The 6,303-nt window shown below is 57.0% G+C and overlaps 1 long non-coding RNA gene across 1 annotated transcript; it reads left to right on the top strand.

The window, feature by feature from the left end:
• Positions 1-447: 447 nt before the first annotated feature.
• LOC124527004 (uncharacterized) lies at positions 448-4,385 on the top strand. The gene is made up of 2 exons (XR_006965775.1): positions 448-507; positions 1,326-4,385. It is a non-coding gene; the product is annotated as an uncharacterized LOC124527004 (long non-coding RNA).
• Positions 4,386-6,303: the final 1,918 nt, after the last annotated feature.

The raw sequence follows: 6,303 nt of genomic DNA on the forward strand, positions 1-6,303 counted from the left end.
AGTTAACCCTAAGATACTCTAGAGAGCAGGGAGGCGTGGTGACAGACGGGGGAGGGGGTGTCAAACACGTTGTCCACAGAATTGGCCATCCCCAGGATAAGATTTCTCTCCCTTTCCTTCCAAAGCTCTAGGGTCAGGCTGGATATGGCCTCGATCAGGGCTCCCCCGCCCCGATTCTCGTGGGCCCCTAGAGGGTGAGCACAGTCATCTCAGAATGCTTGCTGCAGCCTGGGCCCGTGAAGGCTTCCTTTGCTCTGCAGAGGCCAGTCCCACAGGGACAGCCCGGCAGAAGGAAAAGGGCTCGTAGGCTTGGCCATTCATTCATCTCTTTCAGGGTTGTTTGTGGGTGACTGCACGTCGGGTACTTCCTGGCGGCAGGCCCCGAGCCGGGTTCAAAGGTGGCGTTTGGAGAGGAACGAGGGGCAGGCCTGGCCCCAAGAAGCTCGGCGCGGCGCTGGGAATCTGGACGCGGATGGTGACTGGCCAGCGTGCTGCGGGGTCCCGGAGGTGAGCCCAAGATGTGGTCCGGAACAGGAGGGAGGGTAGGCTGGCAGGGAGGGTCCGTGAAATTAGAGCCGAATGGGAACTCTCAGCGGGAATGAGTCAGCCAGGCCGGGACTGGGGACCTCCCAGGGGGCGGTCCCTGTGAGCAAAACCCCGGAGACCTGAGAGACCGGGGCTGGGTCTAGAGAGGGGGGCGGGCAGGGCACGGACAAGAATGGTGAGAGGTTGTGCCGGACAGATAAGCGAGAGCCAGGACCAGCAGCGGCCGGTTTCGCGTGGGAGGTGATGGAGTTGTCTGCAGCAAGAGAACGACCTGAGGTGCACGGATGCATGGGAGAGGAGAGATAAGAACCCATGCAGTGAGCCGCGCCCTTAGGCTAAGTGCTGCGGGAGGTCAGGCGGGCTGCAGACACCCCCACCCCCAGCCCCACGTGGGACTCTGTGGCCCTCCTCGGGCACTCCTGGCCGCCCAAGAACAAAGGAAAGGGGGAAAACAAACGGCTAACCGATAGAGATCGCAGTCGGGCAGGACCGAAGCCTCCACCACCCCGCCACAGCGCCAGAGCGGTGTGGGAGACAAGGGCAGAAGGAAATGGCAGCTGGAACTAAATTTCCTAACCTGCAGCCCGTTGACAAATACTCGAGGCAGGCAGGACTCCCTACCGTCATAATGCTAATGCTTCGCCAGAGGGAAAAACAACCCTTGGCCTGGCAATAACAAGGCCTCCGCTATCCTTCCAGTCTTCTTTAGTATATGCAAATCTCACTGGAAACTTTCTCTGGGCTTTACCTTCTCCCCACTCCCCTGCAACTCTCCTCAGGGTCCCCGGCAGCTCTTCCTGCCCCCAGGTCCTGTCCCCGGGCTTGAATAAAATCAGCTTTTTGCACCAGAGACGTCTTCAAGAACTCTTTCTCGGCCGTCGGCTCCGGACCCCATGAACCCCACCGTCACCCCCGAAACCTCGTCATAAGGACATTCTAAATATGACACTCAGTTCAGTGCTCCAACCAGAGCCGGGAGCCCACGGTGACCCACAGCTCTACTTGGGTCCCAGTCCCGGAACCATCACGCGTTAGTCGGACGGTCTGGCTTTCTCAGGGGCCAAGTCTCCTGGCCTATAACGTGGTACATGTGGAATCCCTGAGGGTTTGCAGAAAATACTGGGACCATGGCAAGTGCTCCACAAAGGCCCACTATGACTGTCGGACCTAGTCTGGAAACAAGAAAAGCGGCTTGGACAAGGGCACCATCAGCAGCCCTGTGAGCTCCAGGACCGTAGCTCTTTCCTGTGAGTCATCTCCTGACTGGCCTGGACATTCTCATGGGGACCCAGTGGGGGATGCTGATGTCTGGAGCTGATGAGTAAAAGTGACAGGGAGTCGGGGTGGAGAGGATCCTTCTGGTTCTTTCCAGGTGAACTGTGCTGATTCCGGCCTGAGCATTTGGGATCTCAAGGTAATCAAGACGCCAGATGTACTCTGAGCCCTGCTGTGTGCCCCTTCCCCACCACATTACCTTATGCGACGGAGCGTCAACTTCCCAAGAAGGCAGAGGGAGGACAGGTGGCCCAGAACCCCACCAGGGTAGGCGGGGGGATCCAGGGCACCCAGAAACCCTGTGGCCAGCGTGCCCTTACGACCAGCCTACACCAGACCTCCCTACTCCTCAAGAGGCCTGTGCTGGCCCGTGTGTCAGGGATAATCTCCCCCTGGCTTTTCTCCCCGTGGGCCACACTCACCTCTTCCCACAGCCCCAGTCTGAGAAGAGCATCTTTTGACCGTCGGGAATGCTCCCAGGGGCCTCAGGAGCCCCGGCCCCTGCAGACTGGAAGGTCAGACCAGCCCTGTTCCCTTGGGAAGGCTCCACAGGGAACTGGGAGGACCCTGTGAGACAGGCAGAAGGTGAAGGCTGCCCAAGCACAGCCCAGACCCCCCTGCTCGCCAGCGCAGCGTGCCCTTGCTGCTGGGAGTGGTTGCTGCGCAGCCGCCCAGAGAACCGCCTTGGGCCGAGCAGGAATCAACTGGCCGGGTGTTTTGCCCGCCCAGTGGCGCCTGCAGCTCACGGACCTTGACCTCAAGTGCAGACTACCTCGTGCTCCAGAGCTCCTGGTGGGATGTGGCTCACGCTACACCCTGGTTGAGACCACGTCCTGGTTCCCCTCCTTCCCCACTCTTCCTGCTTCCCCGGCCGCTCTTTTCCAGACGGCACCCCCTCAATTCATCGTATGCTTAAAGATCCAAGTCTCAGGCTTGATTTGGGGGAACCCAACCTAAGAGACCATGTAACCCCAAGGCTGTTCTTCTTACTCCCCCAACACCAACCTTGCGGCCTCTCTGAATGACCTGCCTTCTTGTAATTTGTTGTGCTTTCTCACCCCCAACCCGAGGGCTTTGCAAACACAGTTCCTTTGCCTGAACTGCCCATCCCAGCTTAGCCCCATGAAAAGGCCCAGCTTGAAGGTCACCCTTTCGTGTCGCTTCCGTTGAGCCATGAAGCACATAGTATCTGCAGCTGCCATAGCATTGGTCTCAGGGCATGACTAACAGCTGTCAGAGGTGGGGTCAGGGTCAATCCATACTGAACCATGGGCTCTCAGGACCCCTCACTCACTCCTGCCAAGATGCCCAGAACCCATCAGGTACTCAACTCGTGCTCAGGAGTTGAGGCTCAGGACTCAACTAGCCTGCCCTTGGAATCTGTCTGTCCTCTGTGGGCCCGTCTGGCCTGCTTCTGTCCAGTCGTCCCCTTTGGCACCTGGAACTGTCTCCTGAGAAGCCTTCAGGTCACCTCTCCTGTGGACTACATCTGTGAGAGACACTAGGAAAGAAACAGACTCACAGCGTAGTATGGCTGGTCCCAGGCCACACAGTCAGCAGAAAGGAGCAGAGCTCTTGCCCCCGGGACGACTTTCAGTCATCCCAATTTGGACCACTGTAGGTGATGGGGAAGGGGGCGTGGTTTTCTTCAGGAGTGCAGGAGAGGCCAAATGTTAGAGCGAGTCTGATGGCATGAAATGGATACTGTAACTCCTTATGCAGCTTCTGCAGGCAGCCCAGACCCTCATTACAGATGATGCCTGATTCCCCTTCAGAGGAAGGAGCCTCAAATTGTATCAGTTGGGGCTGGGCAGGAGACAGAATTCACCCCAGATAGTTCAAATGGACAGACTTCAATGAAGGGGATAATTAATTCCTGAGGGGTGATCAGGGTTAGGGGAATAAACAGGGATGTTGAGGGATTCAGAGATTCAGAGGGACGTCAGGAAGCTGTTCTTGGCCCAGGAAGTTGGCCCAGGGGCCAAGATTGGGGGAGGTGAACAGAGCCCCGTGGGACATTGGAGGAGACAGAGAGGCAGGGGAGCAACACCCCAACTGCTCCCCTCGCACCCCATCTCCTGCTAGGGTCTCCCACTGACCACATCCAACTAGAAGTTAGAGGGCAAGAAAACCTGGAGCCTCCCAAGAAGCAGAACAGGGCCAAGAAGGGCAAAGAACAGAGCTGGAGGTAGGGTAGCAAATGGAGAATGACCGACAGAGACAATGCCTCCTTTTAATGAACTAGCAGTGGGTGGTACCCGGGCCAATGCAGAAATGGGTGTGCAAGACAGGTGCATGGTCATCCTAGCTTCTCAGTTTATCACCCTTCCTCCCACTGTGTCCCAGTGGGGCCACCCCCACTTCTTTGTCACAGGGTCTAGCAGGTAACGGAGACCGACCTGAACAGACAGGGTATGTGGGAACAGATCCTTAGCCAGCCATTAGCTCAAGTTACAGACCTCTGCCAGAGACCGTATTGCTTCCAGAACAAGGAGGAGGGGTCGCTGAGGCCTGAGTAAAGTTGTCTGGTGACCCTTCCCCTCCCCAGCCCAATGGACACCCCATTGGCGAAACAAGGCGAAACGACTCCCAGCACCTCTTCTCAAACACCCGAGGCTCCCTGGCCCAGCATTCAAGATGGCACAGCAAGGGGACTTCTAGGGACACTCCTCGACTTTGTGGGATTTGGTTACATTTCTGGGTAGGAATGGGAGACTCTGGAAGAACTGACACGCCTGTGTTGGTGGAACCGTGAGCTGGTTTGCAAAGGAGAGCCTGTTGATACACAAAGGGCATTATCCACTGGGCCATTCTCCATAGACAGCAGGAGGCAAGGATGATATGGATGCATGTTGGGTAGGAAGACCTGTTTCTTCTTACCCACCCCTTTCTCCAGGTCATTGGGAAGGGACACGGAGAGTTGTTAGCATGGCTATAAGGGGCACCTGTTCTGTATCCCTTCGCCATATTAATATGTGCCCTCCCTTAAGATAGCCTAACAAAGGCCTCCAAGTCTGGGAAGAAAAATGTCATAACTGATAACATTGAGCACCTACAAAGTCAGATATGTAAATTCCATTGCTTTTAGGTCCTATCTTGCAAAATGTTTGCCAAGGAGAGAGACGGCCCACAACCTGGAAAGGGGCTAGGGCTTGGTGGGGATATGAGGAGGGGGACTCCCAGGTCTCTGGAGGGAGCACTTCGGGGTGTACGGGGGGGGGGGGGGCGTCCCGCCCACAAGGTTGGGAGGCCCCAAGTTGGCCCCTGCAGCCCAGCAGTCTTGTTCACTGGACGTCTCAGCAAGGACCAGCGTGAGCGAAGACGGAAGGGTCCTCCCAGAATGCCTGTGTGGGAGGGAATCAGATTCCCCTTCAGCTCCGCAGGAGTGCAAAGTCTAGTTTCATCTTTTCCTTAGAGAAGAAATAAGATGTTTCTTGCATATCTGCGGTGGCAGATTTAAAAGCACCACACATTTACCGCATGCTACATACTCTAGGCCCTGAAAACAGAACTGACTGATGGGCTCCTAGCCCTGGCCACGGGATCCGATTGCTTGGCATCCATTTCCCAGCAGCCCACTTACTAACCAGGTGTTCTTGGGTAACTTACGCTGGCTGATTCAGCAATTTCAAAACAGCGGAACAGAAAGCTTCCCAAGGGTGTGTCGGTCTGGCTAGTGTGATAGATTGGAAACACGGCCCGGCTTTGCCCGTGTCCCTGCAGTCTGTTTACCCCACCCCTTCAGTCCGGATGGGCCCTGTGACTTGCTTTGGGCAATGTGGCAGGATTGGACCCCTGCCCTCAGCAGCAAACCTGGTGCAGGAGAAGAGAGATGGGGGGCTTTCTCCACCTCCCTGCTTGCCCTGGCTGCCCCTCCCCCAAGCCCCAGCTCTCATGGCCCTCAGAAGACTCCTCCCTCTCTGGCCCGGAGCCTGGAAGGTGGTGTCCCAGGCAGGGTTTCCTGGAAGCACAGGGGAGAAGGGGATTTGTGTGAATGAGCTTCATTAGCGGATGTTCTCTGGAAAATCTAGGAGGGGAGGGGGAAATGGGGCCAGGAAGGGAAGGAAGCCCAGCAGGGGTGTGAGGGCAGAGAGGGCTGCGTGTGCCCATCTGAGACGAGGTACTCAAACCCCATCGGTCGCCCGGGGGGCACGTCTAGCTCTCTCTCTGCACCGGCAAAGCTGGGTGTCGAGGGCGGCCCTCTGGCAAAGAGAGAGGCAGATGCCAGCTGCAGGGCTAAACCCACCGGAAACCCCACACTTAAGGACACCCCTCCTCCACCTCTTGTTCTCCAAGTCTTAGCGTTCACCAAGGTGAGCAATGAGAAAGCAGGGCTTTAACTTCTCTAGCACAATGCAGCCTAGCACAAACAGCGAGAGGAATGGCTGTCTTGGGGCAGCGTCCTCTCGCACCCGCACCCGCACCCGCACCGGAGGAAGCCCGGCAGAGGAAGTACAAAGTGCTCTGATGCCCCCCGGAAGT

This window comes from Lynx rufus, unplaced genomic scaffold (assembly GCF_022079265.1).
Source record: "Lynx rufus isolate CCGP_SWC_20201006 ecotype Redwood Valley unplaced genomic scaffold, mLynRuf1.p SCAF_5, whole genome shotgun sequence".
NCBI classification, from domain to species: Eukaryota; Metazoa; Chordata; class Mammalia; order Carnivora; family Felidae; genus Lynx; species Lynx rufus.